At 43.3% G+C, this 16,231-nt stretch overlaps 1 protein-coding gene across 2 annotated transcripts in view; it reads left to right on the forward strand.

Moving 5' to 3' along the window:
- The first annotated feature begins 286 nt into the window (after window positions 1-286).
- The window catches only part of LOC129715012 (SPATS2-like protein), a 157,659-nt gene continuing 141,714 nt past the window's right edge, over window positions 287-16,231 (forward strand). The window contains exon 1 of one of the 2 annotated variants that reach the window (XM_055664830.1): window positions 287-692. The gene's annotated coding sequence lies outside the window, so the exon portion shown is untranslated. The remainder of the gene's footprint in view (window positions 693-16,231) is intronic. The other variant, XM_055664829.1, reaches the window with a different exon arrangement.

The following is a 16,231-nucleotide window of genomic DNA, read 5'->3' on the forward strand; positions in this document are numbered from 1 at the left end:
TGTCCCTTAATTCTCAAGTCATGTCCCCTTGTTTGAATCTTCCCTACTCTCAGTGGGAAAAGCTTATCCACGTCAACTCTGTCTATCCCTCTCATCATTTTAAAGACCTCTATCAAGTCCCCCCTTAACCTTCTGCGCTCCAAAGAATAAAGCCCTAACTTGTTCAACCTTTCTCTGTAACTTAGTTGCTGAAACCCAGGCAACATTCTAGTAAATCTCCTCTGTACTCTCTCTATAAAGGCCCCAGTTTATAATTTAATTTTTAATGCTCAGTGTCTTCCCACTACACTGTGCAGTTTTGCAGAACAGCATGCTGAAAATGCTAAGCGCTTTTAAACAGAATTTGTAATTGTGATTCTGAGTCTTCAGTGGCAATGGTTTATTTTTACATTTCCCTTCTTCTCTATGTGCTGCAGTGAATGGAAAGATTGAGCGAGACAGGAAGGACAATATTGGCTGAGCATAGGAAGGGCTGCATTTGGCAGGCAGCCGTGTGCTCTGTTTGCACACACTGATAAATGTAGAGAACTTCTTCCAAGAGGTCAGAGCCAGCACTGTCTCAACTATTTTGCCAGCTGAATTGAAGGCTTCATTCACTACAGCCTTTGGATATTTTAGGCTGTGCACCCTCAGCCTATCCAGTTCATCTTTACTATCTGCCACAACAGAACTACCAAAGACCTTTCCTCAAGGTAAAGTGAGCTTAATTATTGTCATGGAGCCACACTGCCTTTTTCTTTTACAAAATGTGTTTTCAATTGACTTATCCTTATAGTTCAGTTCAGAGAGTAATTGATTTAATTCTGTATCCTTTGGGATAAAATTGTTTTTCACCGATTGTGAATCTGGATTTGCTGAAAGATTTTGCATCTTGATTTTTGTGCACATTCTTTAATTGTGCTCTCTGTGGGAGGTTTGATTTCCTGCAGAGCTGACAGGCAGACCTTGCTTTAGCTTGCTGTGCTGTGTGGATCAGGCTGTAAGCTTAGAAGCAGGAGTTGCTCTGGCAGAGGCTTGTTCGGGGTAGCTGCGACAGGCAGCTTGCTGCAGACTGCAGACAGCTTTTGTTTTAAAGCTGCAGCATCATTTGGTTGTGGACAGTCATCGGATTCCAATGATTCTTCACCTCTGGTGCAGGCAGGCAGGCAGGGAGCTAAGACCCATCGCTCTGCTCGGCTGCTATTTGTCAGAATACTATGCTGTGCACGGTTAGGGAACAATAATAGAATCCTCTCAGTGCATAGTAAGAGGCAAGTGTGTAGGCTAAAGTCCTCTAACCATTTGCCAACTCCAGTCAAAATCCAGACTTCGGATTTACATATGAATGGATGCCTTCTCTTACTGCTACATTCTGTTTTTTATTAAATGTGCTTGGTTTGTGTATAAATACATTGAGATACAAGTTTTTCTCGACCTGCTGTGTTTGTTCTATTTACACAGCTGACAGTCATGGTCCAGACTGAGTCAAGTTGTTCTTCTTTCTCTTAACTTTTCTCTTGTGAACCAAATATTTGGAGCCACTCATTTACTTTACTGAAATTCAACCTCATGCATGAGTTTCTTTGAATCTTTATGATTCGTTCAACATGTAAAATATTGCATATGCTATTTTATGACCATTGTATATGTTTTGTTTTAAATCTTTTTCAAATCATACTGCATGTACAATTTGAAAATAATAGTATGTGTAAAGTGGATGAATTGCTGTTTGACACTACATATCACAATTCGATGTATTGTCAGATAGCAGGGAACAGGAAAGACATGGCGTAGAAAAGCAAATGGCAATTTATGTTAATAACTTCAAAATGATTTCAGATGCTGCATAAATGTTCGGACTGTTGGGTTATTTCCAGATATTCCATTATGTTACACACCAGCTTTTACTGGTCCAGATTACATTGATTTTTACGCCAGATTTTTAACACGGATTACATCTATAACAAAAATATGCAGCTTCATGAGCCAGTAATGTCATTAGTCTAATTCTACTTCAAAAAGAATGTCAAACAATTTTACTGAGATAACATAATATGTGTGTTTTTTTTTGTTTCCTCTGGCTTTGGATATGACATTGGAAACGTATCATTGCTTGCACTCTAATTACGGATTGACTCAAGATGGTAACTAGTAATGTGGTCAGGATGAGAATAGGGATGAACCACATACGCATATCCGAAGGACCTCAAGGATCCACAAACTGAAAAGTGGTCAACCAGTGAATGCCATTTGTGTAAACATGTGCTGTGCATGAAAGATAGAAAGGCTTGTGTTTAAAATTGCATCATTCACAGTGTCAGGACAGTGCATTGCCACTGAAGCACTTTTGAACTGCAGTCTTTGTTGTGCACTCATAGCAAGATCACACAAAGGATATCAATTAATATCTGCTTACAAGAAGATAGCTAACTCATGTGCTTTTACTTGAGAAATGTTTTATTTTCTTCATGCCAGGATGTTGGCACGCTAACGAACAGAGTTAGTACTTGCAGCTTCTCCCTGACTGCCCTTGAGAATACGCTGGTGACCTTAACTGCTCAAGTCTGTGGGATGAGAGTACTCCCAAAGAGCTTTGGGTTGAGATTTCCAAGATCTTTGCCCAACATTAATGAATGTGCAAGGCAGGAAGATGTGTGACTTGCAGGGAAATGGGCACCGTGGTGTTCCATGGTGATGTCCTTTTCGGTGGTAAGATGCCAAGGGGAATGTTAACGATGAAATTGTGTGTCCCTTGGCATCATTTAAGAGGGCAGATGGGACTTACGTGCGTGCGCCAGCTCAGCCTGTAGATGGCACCTCCAGAAGTATGACACTCCCTTACCCTAGTAGCACTGGAGTATCAGAGTACATTTTGCACTATGAGTAAACCTGCCATGGTTCTGTGCCTGTTACTTCCCATGTGTAGTCACTGAACTGTGATAATGTGTTAGGAGAGGTATTAGGTGAGGGAAGGAGGGAAAATGCAGTCACGTTGCCAGTGTCCCAACAGATGGTTATGTTGCTGCATCAGCAGAAGCCCCAAAGCAAAACATCTCTTTCACCACTGGGTGCAGTTAACAAAGTGAAGATTTAAGGATTAAGATGAGGCAAGACTGTGAAAAACAACCAAGTGGGAGGTGAAGCTTTCTCCATCCACTGCTTTTCCACTTGATGTGGCTCCTGCTCATTGATATCTTTGGTGGAATAGGGATGAATGTTTTTTGAGCTTTGTTGTTCTGAGCACATTGAAGTTTTCAAAATGGCCTCTGGCCCATGTGCATATACTTCTGAGCACATTGAGTTAAGGGCCTGTCCCACTTGGGTGTCATTTGCACGCCATTTACGCGACATCCTAAAAATTGGTTGGCGCATCATGATGCGCCCGTGACTCGCCTGGTGAGGCGTGGTGGTGTATGCAGTGACGCGCGGTAACGTGTGTCGCCCCCAGGATTTTGTAATGCTCAAAATCCTCGCGCCGCCACCTGCATGACGTATCCCTTGCGCACGCTGACGTACTGATGGCGTATGTTGACGTACTAACGGCGTACGTGTAGTACGTGGTGACGCATGGTTACGCACAGTGATGCACGAACGTTGCCTATGCTAATTTATTATATGTCACCGTGCAGCAACGTCCGTAAACGTGCGCCGCCCGTACGCCATCGGCGCGCCATTTGCGGGTCATTTGAGTGCCGCACCACGTGACCACACGGGTATAAAGCGCACGTAGGTTTGACATTTTTTCACTGGGGAAACCCTGGCCTCGGAGATCGGACTAAGTACGAACGACATCGCAAATGGCTCCCAAAAGAAGCAGGGCCCTCAAGAGCACTTTGCGTGCGGCTGTCGTACTGCTAGACGATTTTCGCGTGACAGTCATTACCGCCTGCCGCGTAAATGACGCGCAAATTATGTCCAAGTGGGACAGGCCCTTAAGTCCGTATGCGTTTAACATCTGCCAGCAAGTAGGTCGCAATATCAGTCCCTGCTGCTAATTGAAACTCTGTGCTCCAGTCAATGCCCTCTCCTAACCTTATACATGGTGCTGACAGTAAACCACATGATTCCCCACCCCCGCAGCTCAATCACCTGCCAGATCATCATTTACAGCCCGCTTTGTTGCTGGATTATTCAAGTTATTGTGCAAGTTAATAGTTCAAGTCGTTCAGAACAGCGAGCAGTGGTGAAAGTGGACATTTGTCTGACTTCAGGTCTTCTGCAGAAACCAATTGTCTCCCAGATGTAACCATATAACATATAACAATTGCAGCATGGAAACAGGCCATCTCGGCCCTACAAGTCCGTGCCGAACAACTTTTTTTTCCCTTAGTCCCACCTGCCTGCACTCATACCATAACCCTCCATTCCCTTCTCATCCATATGCCTATCCAATTTATTTTTAAATGATACTAACGAACCTGCCTCCACCACTTCTACTGGAAGCTCATTCCACACCGCTACCACTCTCTGAGTAAAGAAGTTCCCCCTCATGTTACCCCTAAACTTCTGTAAGTGCACTGGTTTGGAGTTTCTGACTGGAAGAACAAGCAGAAGCTTCACAGAGAAGGATGGGCTCCAGGCAAAGGAAGGGGGAAACAACATCTTTGAATGGACTTCTGCTTTAAGAAATAGAGGCTACTGTTAAGCAAAGTAATGATGTTGGACACTGTGTCTGCTGTTAATGAGCAACATGGTTGGTGAGGGGCTGCTTCCAGAACTGAGCAAGCAACATTAACTTGAGTCTGCGCATGAGGCAGTGGACCATCGAAGGGTTTCGACCTGAAACGTTGCCTATTTCCTTCGCTCCATAGATGCTGCCTCACCTGCTGAGTTTCTCCAGCTTTTTGTCTACCTTCGATTTTCCAGCATCTGCAGTTCCTTCTTAAACATTAACCTGAGTCCTATGTAGGAAGGAACAGCAGATGCTGGTTTAGAATGGAGTGACTGGGCTTATATTCAATGGAATTTAGAAGGATGAGAGGGTATCTTATAGAAACATATAAAGTTATTAAGGGATTGGACAGGCCAGATGCAGGAAAAATGTTCCCCATGTTGGGGAAGTCCAGAACCAGGGGTCACAGTTTAAGAATAAGGAGTAGGCCATTTAGGACTGAGATGAGGAAAAACTCTTTCACCCAGAACGTTGTGAATCTGTGGAATTCTCTGCAATAGTGAAGGCCAATTCACTGGATAAATTCAAGAGAGAGTTGGATATAGCTCTAAGGGCTAATAGAATCAAGGGATATGAGGAGAAAGCAAGAACCAGTCTGAAGAAGGGTCTTGACCCAAATCCTTCTCTCGAGAGATGCTGCCTGTCCCGCTGAGTTACTCTAGCATTTTGTGTCTAAGCAGGAACGGAGTACTGATTCTGGATGATCAGCCATGATCACATTGAATGGCGGCGCTGGCTCGAAGGGCCGAATGGCCTACCCCTGCACCTATTTTCTATGTTTCTATGTTTCTAAAATGAAGATGGACACAAAAGCTGTAGTGGCCAGCAGAACAGGCAGCATCACTGGAGGGAAGGAATCGGTGATGTTTCGGGTCAAGTCTGATGAAGGGTCTCAGCCCGAAACGTCACCCATAAACGAGTTCAGTCTGTATTATACTGAAGAGGAATCTGAGTCCTTCTTTCAAACAGACTCACCGAGGCACTGTGAGTGGACCGGATAGGAGCTGATGCCACAGGTCAGCAGCTCAATGGTGGAGGTCTTCTCAACCTTGATTTCAAAGTGTGCACATATCATCGTTTACCTATTTATTCATTGAATCATTTGGCTTTACTGTTGATCTTTGATCTTTTCTTATTTATGGAGGTGCGATAGCGTAGCAGGTAGTGCAGCTGCCTCACAGCTGTGATGATTCTGACTTCAGGTGCTGTAGGTGTGATGGTTTCCCCCTGTGACATGAGGGTTTCCCGAGAGTGCTCCAGTTTCTCCCACATCCCAACGATGGGTTAATTGGCGACGGTAAATTATTCCGTGGAGTAGTTCCGTGGCAACATTAATCAAAGGGAGTTGATGGATATGTGAGAGAGGGAGTGTGTAGGAAGGAACTGCAGATGCTGCTTTAAACCGAAGATAGACACAAAAAGCTGGAGTAACTCAGACAGCATCTATGGAGAAAAGGAATGGGTGACGTATTGGGTAGAAACCCTTCTTCAGACACTTTTTCAGTGAGAGAGTAAGTGGTAGGGCTGGAACGAAGTACAGAATGGAATTGCTCTGCTGAGAGCTGGCATGAATGCAATGGGCTGAGCGGTCTCCATCTGTGTTGTAATAAGTAACTACATGAGTAAAATTCATGTATTTTACAAGCTGAAACGTATTTGCTTTTGCACTGGGAATGCTCAAGGTGAGATTATATCTATCCCCTGAGTCACAGATTGATGAATCCCTGGAATGTTTGCATAAGGACTTGCATAAGGACTTCCGCAAGGACCTGTTGGAATGCCCTAGCTCTCAACGGAAATTACATTTAATCGCTTCTAACCCTCGACCCCATGAAAGTGATCACAAATAGATTCTGCATACCTTTTAGTTCAAATGTTCACCTACTTTTCAGTTCCGGAGGGTTTTATTATTAGTTCTTGTAACTATTTTCAACATTAATTACAGCTTTACTGAGGGTTTTCATTCTTGGGATTAATTTTGTGAGGCACTTTTTATCTACACTTTAAAGCCAGTTTTGTTTTCCATGTCCTGAGAAAAGCCCTTGCTGTGTGCAACGCCACTAGTTCACAAATCAATGATGGGACTCCACCAGAATTGGAACCAGATGACAAGAGAGAGGATTGAAAAGACACCCGTGTATATTGAGGTTTTTATAGGCGCCTGAGTCTTCAATGTCTAGTGGTCTACTGAGAAGGGGTTTGTTTTAAATTTCAAAAATAAGCTTCATTCATAATAAAGCATATATATATATATATATATATACTTGAGTATGAAAGGAAAAAAAGAGTTTAGGGCTCTGTAAATTCACTGTGATTATACAGTATCATCGGGTGTTCATATTAGTACACATCTGTAGTGTTATACATCACCATTGCTGCTCGTGTGACCCACTAAGGCAATATAACATTTGATTGTTTGAAGGGCTTCCATTCAGGATCCAGAGCAGGGGTCAAAAACTCTCGACTTGCAGTCCTTCCCTGCAGAGCCTTTATTTTGGTTGCACCAGGATCAGTTCCCCCGTCAGTACATACTCCTGCAGTCTGGAATGTGCTAGTCACTAACCTTATAGACATCTGGAAGAGCAAAGAGTTTCAAGCAGACCAAAGAGCTTTGTTGATGATCTTCACTTTGTGCATTCCTGGGAACAATCCCTAGATCAGAGAGTCCTCGCAGTCTGCAAACAGGTGAACAACTGTCTCATCCTAAGGTGTGCGGTGGGAGCAAGATTCAGAAGGTATAATCTACTCGCACTACCAGCCAAGTAAGGACTTAGTGCTTATTGGTGACTTCTGGCAATGATGCCAGATGATCTGGACATTCTGCTTAGCAATCACCTCAGATTCAGATTCAGATTCAGATTCAATTTTAATTGTCACCTCGCAGTATCCATCGTGGTTAAACTGTGTCCACAGGATTCCGGTTTACATCTCTGCCTGATAAACTATTTCAACATCAGTAGAACTAAGTTAGAGAACTTTCCCAACCTGCTGTAAGAACCCCTGAAACATAGACATCACAGTGGCATGTGAGAGGGTTATTCTTCACACCCTTGCCTTGGACCTAAGGAAGGATTCACCTTAAATTAATGAGACGATCTTGGAAGTGCAGGTTTGCTCAGTGGACAATGCCTGACGTCGTTATGCTGGCACTCTGACAGGAATTATATTTGTTTTTGTTTCTCCAATTGATTTGTTTGTGTGTGATCAGAATGCTATCTTTACCGAAGTAACAACATATCATTACATGGAATTACACCCCAATGGTGATAACTGGCCTCTATGGGTTAAATTGTGAGGAGACATTATACAATACTGGATGCATTCCCTGGAATATAAAAGATTAAGATGCAAATGTATTGGTTTTCGAGACTTTAAGGGGAATTGATGCAGTTAAGAGAGACAAAATTGTCATCCAGTGCTAAGGGGCCAAGTCTAAAAATTAGAGCCAGGCTTTTCATGGGATCATTGCATTTATAGTTATTCATACAGAGGGTAACCAATTATCCCCAAAAATGAGTGGTGAGAGGGCAAATGCTGGCACTTTCTCCATAGCCGTCCATCATATTTAACACCCATCTTGTCGACAGTCAGAACTCAGGATATTGTGACCCCCAGTAGCTGCATGCAACACTCTTGTCATTCAATGGGCTATCTGTCTTTCCTCAATAAAAGTCACTGTCTTGGTGAGATACTGCATGTTATACGTGCAGTCTGCAGAATTCCCTTGGTAACTTTAACTAATGCAGGATGTGAACTCATAAAAGGCACAGTGTGATTTTTTCCATTTTTAGTCTCTGGAACTACGAATGACGTTGTAATGATTAGCCATTTGAGAGTTTCAGACAAGGGTTTTGTTATATATTCAAAATAGCTCAAATTTAAATTTTAAATTTTAAATTTAAATTGAGTGTTTTTAGCCATTTGCATCAGTGGGAATATGCATTCTATGGCTTTGCCAAACAGAGGTAGTTTTAGTGTGTATCCAATCCAATCCAATCCAACTTTATTTGTTAAGCACTTTAAAACAGCCAACGTTGACCAAAGTGCTGTACAGAAGAATAAACAAGACATCATAAACAGACACCATAACAGCTCACATGAGGCGCAAAAATTACATGTGAAATACAACAATAAATTAAAAGACATAAAACATGAGTAAAAATAATAGCCACGGAATAAAAGCAATCAAAAAAAAAGAAATTAAATCAAGTAAATAAATAAAGACGACATCTTACTGGGTATCAAAGGCCACGGAGAAGAGATGGGTTTTAAGAAGTGATTTAAAAACAGACAGAGAAGAGGCCTGTTTAATGTGGCGAGGCAGATCGTTCCATAATGTGTATGGAGGAACTTCAGATGCTAAAACCGAAGACAGACACAAAATGCTGGAGTAGCTCAGCGGGTCAGACAACATCTCTGGAGAAACGGAATAGGTGACCTTTGGGGTCGAGACCCTTCCTCAGGTAGTTTTAGAATGGGGTCGTTTTCTATTATACTACCATTTGATAAAATTCTGAAATAATGTGTAATAATAATCCAGACATGGCAGAGGGACAATTTCTGTGTCTGGTTCAGAAAGAGCCAGTGTTTGCATTGTCGAAAATAAGTCAAAATGTTGCCCTGCCCCAAAGGAATATGGCACAATCTCTTTCAAAGGATCTAGACTCGAATATAGTAACTTTCTGCAGATAGTGTTGGCTGACTGGAAAATCTAAGACAAAACAGATGTTGCTGTGGAAAGACCACCTCAGGATAACTTGGGAATAAAGAGCTTCCTCCAGCAGATTTCATTAATGAATTTATGCCAGTGCTTTAGCTGAAACATCATGCAGAGATCAGCAGGTAGGCTTTCTCTCGAGAATCGGATCTGTGGGGAATATACGTTGGCTGGCATACACCCACTAGGAAGTGGTCAGCAGTTTTGACGATAATGGCCGACGCTGACTCATTAGTGTCAGAGACTGGAGGAAGGCTGCAACCCTAAACCTCACCCCACTGAGGCCTTCATGTAACCCCACTGCTCCCGCGTGTGTGGCTCACACATCGGACTCATGAGCCACACTCGATCCTACAAGACATGAGACTGTGAAACCATGCTATCGTCATCTACAAGGCCACCACCAAATTAAGAGAAATAGATGAATGATCAAAGACCATGCATGGGACAAATACACTTCAAGTACGCAGGAGACCTTCATATAGATCAAGTCGTATATCGGTCTGAATACAGATTGTACTTCAGCTATTTATATACCTGTACTACACTAAATGGGACCCATTGGGTCCCATGATCACAAGGGAGGGCTGGCCCCCAACGCAATATTCCACCCCTCCACCAATTCCAATATTGGTGGCCAGTTGGGGGGGGGGGGGGGTCTTTCTGGAGCGCTAGTATGGGTGTTGTGGGCTGAAGGGACTGGTTTCCAGAGGGCTGGTATGGACATTGTGGGCCGAATGGATTCTTGGGCTGGCAGTGCAGTCACACAAGCCTGGTGTGCTGGCAGCTCACTCACTCATTGCTGGTGGGCTGGCAGTTGACTCACTGCTATTCCTTGAAATTCCATTTCAAGCAGGGTGCAAGGCCACCAAATTCAAGTGCAGTTTCAAGCCATTTCAAGCAGGGTGCAAGGTCACCAAATTCAAGTGCAATTTCATATCATTTCAAGCAGGGTGCAAGGCCACCAAATTCAAGTGCAGTTTCATACCATTTCATGCAGGGTGCAAGGCCACCATATTCAAATGCAGTGTCATACCATTTCAAGCAGGGTGAACACCATAAAACCATCATAAAACCTCATAAAGCACCACAAAACCCCACAAAACCCCACAAAACCACATAAAAACCACACTCATCAAAACCGACGCTAGGGTCGGGTGAGCGGGCATAGGGAAGAGTAGTGGGATATATCTCCGCTTTTTACACTTCTTTGTTAGTTCAGGGGTTTTTCTTTTTTCTCTTTCATGCCTTATTCGAAATTCATTCTTTTCTTTTTCTTTTCCTCTTCCTTTCCCTTCTTCCCTTTTTTCCGATTTAGTCATTAATTGTTATGTCGATTACTTTCTCCTTGTACAATTGCTTCTCGAATGGTATGTTAGCTTTCATGCGAATGGTATGTTAGCTTTCATTGCAAAAGGATTTGAGTATAGGAGCAGGGAGGTTCTACTGCAGTTGTACAGGGTCTTGGTGAGACCACACCTGGAGTATTGCGTACAGATTTGGTCTCCAAATCTGAGGAAGGACATTATTGCCATAGAGGGAGTCCAGGGACGGTTCACCAGACTGATTCCTGGGATGTCAGGACTGTCTTATGAAGAAAGACTGGATAGACTTGGTTTATACTCTCTAGAATATAGGAGATTGTGAGGGGATCTTATAGAAACTTACAAAATTCTTAAGGGGTTGGACAGGCTAGATGCAGGAACATTGTTCCCGATGTTAGTGAAGTCCAGGACAAGGGGTCACAGCTTAAGGATAAGGGGGAAATCCTTTAAAACCGAGATGAGAAGAACTTTTTTCACACAGAGCGTGGTGAATCTCTGGAACTCTCTGCCACAGAGGGTAGTTGAGGCCAGTTCATTGGCTATATTTAAGAGGAAGTTAGATGTGGCCCTTGTGTCTAAGGGGATCAGGGGGTATGGAGAGAAGGCAGGTACGGGATACTGAGTTGGATGATCAGCCATGATCATATTGAATGGCGGTGCAGGCTCGAAGGGCCGAATGGCCTACTCCTGCACCTAATTTCTATGTTTCTATGTTTCTATAAAATAAATATTTAAAAAAAACACACTCACAGTTCAGTAGCCATTCAGTGTGTTCAGTTGATTCACAGCTCAGACACTGAGTTGTGTCCTCTCCCTCCCCATCTTGCAGAGACTGAGCCACGCCCACACTTCCGGGTTTTGTGGCCCTTCCCCCTCCCACTTGAAGGGGCGTGGCCTACATGGTGTGATTGACAGGAGAGAGAATCTCAAACTTTTTAAACACTAATAACTTTTATTTTTCATCGATGGGTAAAGTCCTCTGCACCTGATGAGTGGATGGGGACTGTGAGTAAGTTGGCCAAAAATAGCAGCTGTAAGAGGTAGCGTTTTTTTCTAAAATCAATGTACAGTGCAAACAGGAAGTGGTCAAGTTTAGACTTTTAATTATATAGATAGATATTTTTAATGTTTATTACTTTTCTGGCAAACAACTTATGAAAATTGTTCCAGTTATTTTAAAAATGAACTTGGCCTGAATTAATGAACAATAAACAGTAAACCTTGGCCTGAATTAATGAACAATAAACAATTTCAATGCATCGTAATTTATTGTTATATCTGGATTCTGAGCATAACCATGAATTCTTTATGAATATAATTTTCTTTCAATTTTGGTAGTAACTCTTCCCCCATTAACTCACTGAAAATGAATAGCATAATATTGACCGTAAATGGTATAGTCAAGAGCCAAAGTGTTTTATTGTCATATGGCCTAGATATGACATTCTTACCTGCTGCAGCACAACAGTAAACATAGTACACTGTAAACAATATAATAAATTAGAAAAAAAAGTTCTGTGAGTATTTATACACATACTCACATATACACATACAGATCATATATATATATATACATACACACACACACGCACATGGACACATAAAAATAACGGCGGCGGGCGCAGCGTGGACTCTCGGCGTGGAGCGGGCCAGCCCTCGCTGGGGCTCGTTGGAGGGGAGCGCTCTGGAGTATGAAGTTCCCGCATACTCGCGGCCTCAGTTTGGTCGAGGAAAATTTTCAGCATGTTGAAAAATTTTCCGTGAGTAAAAATTGGTCGGCATGGTTCTTTTGAACTCGTAGTGCAGTGGAGTGGGATCGCTAGGCAGTTCAGGTAGCCGTAGACAATCTCCTTTGCTGACCGGGCATTTTTATTGGCTCATTGGAGTTTTCAGAACCAAGGAAAACCGACCAGTAATGTTAAATACCCGCTAAACTTTATTAAAAGTTGGCTGGCTTCTTAAAAATGTCTCCACTCCTTCTCCCCCCCTTCTCCCCCTTCTCTCCCACTCACACCCACCCCCCTCTCCGTGCTCTCTAAAGGACTTACCGTACAATCTGCAGCCATCTTTTACCTTCCTGTCCAGCGCGGGTGTGAAATTCAGACAGCGCTCCCCCGCTTTCCCTGGCCCCCATCATTGCGATGTGTGTGTGTGTGTGTGTGTGTGTGTCTGTGTGTCTGTGTGTGTGTGTGTGTGTGTGTGTGTGTGTGTGTGTGTGTGTGTGTGTGTGTGTGTGTGTGTGTGTGTGTGTGTGTGTGTGTGTGTGTGTGTGTGTGTGTGTGTGTGTGTGTGTGTGTGTGTGTGTGTGTGTGTGTGGGTGTGTGTGTGTGTGTGTGTGTGTGTGTGTGTGTGTGTGTGTGTGCGGGTGTGTGTGTGTGTGGGGTGTGTGTGTGGGTGTGTGGGTGGGTGGGTGTGCGGGGGTGTGCGTGCGGTGTGTGTGTGTGTGTGTTGTGTGTGTGTGTGTGTGTGTGTGTGTGTGTGTGTGTGTGTGTGTGTGTGTGTGTGTGTGTGTGCGTGTGTGTGTGTGTGTGTGTGTGTGTGTGTGTCTGTGTGTGTGTGCGTGTGCGTGTGTGTGTGCGGTCGGTCGATCCAGCTCGCGGTTTCATCGCTGACGGTCGATCCAGCTGGAGGGTTTTCAGGCGAGTGCCCTCAAGCTTGAAGGTCGAAGACAGTCGCTGAAAAATCGAGTTAGTGGGACAGGCCCTTTAGGCATTTACATAAAGCTATTTAAGTAGAAAAATTTAGAGACAGAATGGAAAATCATTGTTTTTTTCTGGCAAAAGTAGAAAACATTGAATTGGTATAATTGGAAGCATTCAAACTGCAGTGGGAAAAAAAGTCTCATATGTGGAGGAAGGAACTGCAGATGCTCGTTTACACCAAAGATAGACACAAAAATCTGGAGTAACTCAGCAGGAAAGAAATAGTTGATGTTTCGGGTCGAGAACCTTCTTCAGTCTGGGTGTCAGGGAAAGGGAAACGAAATGTAGAAGGTAGAAGGTACATAGAACAAACGAATAACGCCAGAGGCAGGAAACATGTTCCTGATGCTGGGTGAGTCCAGAACCAGGGGCCACAGTTTAAGAATTGAGTAAGCCATTTCGAACGGAGATGATGAAACACTTTTTCACACAGAGAGTTGGGAGTCTGTGGAATTCTCTGCCTGTGGGCGGTGGAGGCTAGAAAATGTACTGTGAACAGGAAAGTAGAGAGGGGCATATGTGACCAGACACCACACCGCTGCTCAAAGCCATAGCTATAGCTTCAACTACTGCCCCTCATTTCCCCTGCCACCCCAACCGGGCGCGTACATATTTCCCCATCATCTCCCACTACCCTCGGCAACCTGTTCCTTTCCCCTCCCTCACAAGCTCATCTTCCCAAGTCGCCTATTTCCCTTTTAACCCCCCTCTATCCCCTTCCCTTGTCTGCTCCCACTTATACTCCTCCCTTCGACTTTAAATTTCAACGCCCCTTTCTTTATCTGACAACATTTTGTCTCCTTTTCACCTCTAGCAATTGCCGTTCACTCCACGAAGCCCTCACTAGTATCCAGCAATTACTTGCCAGGCTTTGATCAGCTTCCATCCCACTGTCCCCAACTGCATCAGTCTGAAGAAGGGGTACCGACCCGAAATGTCATCGGTCCATTTCCTCCACAGATGCAGCCTGATCCATTGGGTTCCTCCAGCACTTTGTGTTACAATAAAGAATGTAAAGTTCATTGAGTTCTGGGCTAATCAGAAATAGCAAATGAACGGTGTGAAAGCTGCCAAAAACGGTTGCGGTCAAAGCATAAGAACAGGACAACCTGACCTGCCGTCACAATGCTCCGTTCCCATGTATAAATCATGAAAACTGCAAAGATACAGAATCATTTTGAATCTAAATTGAAATGAAAGTCCATATGCTCCTTGTTTCGATTTCCAAATCTTTAGCTGCAGTGTATTAAAGCATCGCAGAAGTTTGCTTTCACTTTTGATTTTTAATTCCACGTCACTGCTGGCAAGATCTTAAATTGTATCTTTATGATTAAGAAATCATGAATAGGATTAGTGTAGGAAGGGACTGCAGATGCTGGTTTATACTGAAAATAGACACAAAAAGCTGGAGCAACTCAGCATCTGGAGAGAAGGAATGGGTCTTCATTAACCTGCCTCAAATATATGATGTTTTTAATCTCTAGAGTCTGTAGCAAATTAATAGTATTCAAAGCTAACCTAAAAAGAAACCCCCCTACAAAGGTCCATGTCAGTGGTGAGAACAACCCCTTTCTGATATTAAATTCAAATGTCAGTGCAGCCATTGAAGATAGCGGAGTCAGGGGACATGTGGAGAAGGCAGGAACGGGGGACTGATTGTGGATGATCAACCATAATCACATTGAATGGTGGTGCTGGCTTGAAGGGCCGAATGGCCTACTCCTGCAGCTACTGTCTATTGTCCATTGTCTACATTATAAAAGTATATACAATGGAAAATAAAAATGGAGGAGGGTTTTTGTTTAATTAAATTACTGTTGAAGTATTAAATTACCATGAAATATTCATGTGAGCAATACCATTAGTGGCAGCATGGTGGTGCAGTGGTAGAGTTGCTGCCTTACAGCCCCATGGACCTGGGTTCGATCCCGACTACGGGTGCTGTCTATATGGAGTTGGTTCGTGCTTCCCGTGTCCTGCATGGGTTCGCTCCGAGATCTTCGGTTTCCTCCTGCACTCCAAAGAAGTACTGGATTGTAGGTTCATTGGTTTAGTATAAATGTAAAATAGTCCCTAGAGTGTGCAAGGTAATGTGTGTGGATCGCTGGGTGGTTTGGGCTCAGTTTTCCGAAGGGCCTGTTTCTGCACTGTATCTCTAAACTAAAATAAACTAAACTAAACTAAATTCAGATCCCCAAAACTGGTTCTTAAATAGAGCTGATGGGGACTATACTATAACAAATTCACTTGATCTCTATGTGTTAGATGCTAAAATTCACAGAATATTTTACAATGAGGCTATTGAAAAAAAGCTTAAACTCATGACTGTTGAAGCAATTTCGCCTGGAGCAGAGCCTATAGTGATTGGGGAGAATCGCAACACAACTACCAGCTTTGGTGACTAATGGCCATGAACATTGGTCCTTTTGCCTTCATTGTTCCAGTACACCATTTGTAGATTTATTGACATATCTATACTATTACTAAAAGTCTCACCTTGACCACTTCCTGTCTACGTTGCAAATAAATTTTAGAAAAAAACGCTACCCTATATCCCGATTTTTTTCGACATCTTACTCACCGTCCTCCTCTCCCCCAAGGTTTTTTCCAATTGGTGAAATAATAAAAAAGTTATGAATGTTTAAAAAATTGCGAGATCAGCAGATTGGTCTTCTCGACTGTCAGTCACCATGATGAAGGTAACGCCCCTTCCGGGGGGCCAGGAGAATAAAGCCCCGGAGGCCGAACATGTGTCAGTCACCCCGGAAGACCATGAGTGAGAGTTGAATCCAGAACTGTGAGTCGACGCTGTGAGTGAACTGAACTGCGAGTCTGC

Source organism: Leucoraja erinacea, chromosome 46, assembly GCF_028641065.1.
Source record: "Leucoraja erinacea ecotype New England chromosome 46, Leri_hhj_1, whole genome shotgun sequence".
Classification (NCBI taxonomy): Eukaryota; Metazoa; Chordata; class Chondrichthyes; order Rajiformes; family Rajidae; genus Leucoraja; species Leucoraja erinaceus.